Source organism: Solanum dulcamara, chromosome 4, assembly GCF_947179165.1.
Source record: "Solanum dulcamara chromosome 4, daSolDulc1.2, whole genome shotgun sequence".
NCBI lineage: Eukaryota > Viridiplantae > Streptophyta > Magnoliopsida > Solanales > Solanaceae > Solanum > Solanum dulcamara.
Genome location: NC_077240.1, coordinates 35339208 through 35341374, shown reverse-complemented (window position 1 = coordinate 35341374; position 2167 = coordinate 35339208).

Here is a 2167-nt window from a genome sequence, read left to right as displayed (position 1 = left end):
TTGGAGAGGTTAGTGGAAGACTCTAGATTCTTGTAAAAGCTTGTAGAGAAGTCTTGAAATACTTGGAATTCTCTAGAGTGTGTAGAGAGTTATAGAGTAGGGATTTTCTTGTAAATATGAAAAAACTTGTATAGTAAATTTTATTTACACTTAGGCCCCTTAGGAGTAGTATAAATAGAGGGGGCATTCATTTGTAGAAAACCATCAAGCAATCAAGCATTTTCCAAAAGCAATATAAAAGCCTTCTTCATAAAAACTCTCTTGTCTTTCTTACAATCTAGCATTCCCTTAGCGACCTAGTCTTAAAGGCTTACTTGAGCTTACAAGATCGTGAAAGATTCGTGAGTAAGTTGTCAGGTGCCGCACGGAAGTCTTAGTGTGAAGTCTAAGTCTGTGACAATGTGGTATCAGATCAAGGTTTTACTAAGGGATATGGCAAGTGAGGGAGACATCAACGCCACTACCGCCACCAACGTCAAGCAAGATGTTGGAAGGAAGCACCGCAAGGGAAAGAAAACCTCTAAGAGAAATAAGGAGGTGTCGCTTGAGTCTACACCAACCAAGGCCCTAACATCCTACTCACCCTCGGCCACTGAGGTGAGTGATGATGAGCGAGGCGAGGAGCCCGTGGATGTCACACTCAGCATGGAGTGGATCGCAAGGGTGGATGCTGCTCGGTAGGCCGTAGAGATATTAAGCAAGCACTTGGACAAGTTCAATGGAAAGTTCAAGTCTCTAGAGGAATTCACCTTTGAGGAGAATGGCAATATCCGGAAGGAGTTGGATGTGCACAAGGCGGCCGAGTATGAGATGAAAGAGGCGATCACTTCCTTGGAATGCCTGCTCATAGACGCGTTAAGCATAATAAAGACCATAAAGGTTGAGATAGCAACACTCAAGGGAGATGTGGAAGCAGGAAGATGTATGACGCCCAGCGCAGACAGGAAGGCCAAGATTGAGGCTCCCAAGCCACCTATGTTCAAAGGTGCCCCTGATGCACAAGAGGTGGAAAACTTCTTTTGGCACTTGGAAAACTACTTCAAGTGTAACAAAGTGAAGAACGATGAGACAAGGATCAACATAGCCGTGCTATACCTTTCAGAGATGGCCATGTTATGATGAAAGCACAAGGAGTCTGAGATTGGGAAGGGTCTATGCACCATCAACACCTGGGAGTAGTTCCGAGATGAATTTAAGAAGGCCTTCTTCCCCAACAACGTCATCTATGAGGCCAAATGCAAGTTTCGAGAATTGAAGCAAATGGGTAGTATACGAGCCTATGTGAAGGAGTTCACTACCCTTACGCTTCAAATCCCCAACCTCACGGATAAAGAAATGCTCTTCCACTTCATGAATGGGCTGCAAAGTTGGGCCAAGATAGAGTTGGAGCATCGCCAAGTCAACACCATTGACGAGGCCATCACCCAAGCCGAAGCCCTGATGGACTTTAGGCATAACAGAAACAAAGGCAAAGAGATAAATAGTAGTCATATCAAAGGTGGGGGAGATCGTAATAAGGGCAAAGAGCAACACCCTCTTACCAAGAATCATGATGCCAACAAGTCTGATGGCAGGAGGTTCGGATGATAGGGCTAAGCCGAGAGGAAGGAGCAGACCACGAAAAGCAGCTGCTACATATGTGGAGGTCCTCACGGCTATGCTAGGTGTTCAGATATAAAGAACCTTGGTGACATACTGCGAGAACGAAAAGACAAGGAAGTAGACTAAGGGCAAGGCTTGGACACAACCCAGCTAGGCATGATCGGCCATCCGTTGCGAGAATGAAAGGACAATATGTTGACATATCCACCAATGGATGGCCAGCTCATGCTATGGTGGACTCTGGAGCAAAAGCTAACATCATGACCAAGACAGCGACAATAAGGTTGAGGCTTAGTTATGGGCCAACTAACACCCGCCTGAAGACAGTCAATACCCCACTGACTCCCATGTGTGGAGTCGCTCATGGAGTGGACATCACATTAGGAAAGTGTCGAGGTAAGACCAGCTTTAGTGTCTCCCCCTTAGATATCTTTTATATAATACTTGAGCAAGAATTCTTCCAATGGTACCACACGATGATCAATCCCTATCTCTAACAACTCTTGGTGATGGAGCGAGAGGGACACTGCATGGTACCTCTAGTCAAGATGTCGAAAAAGGAAGG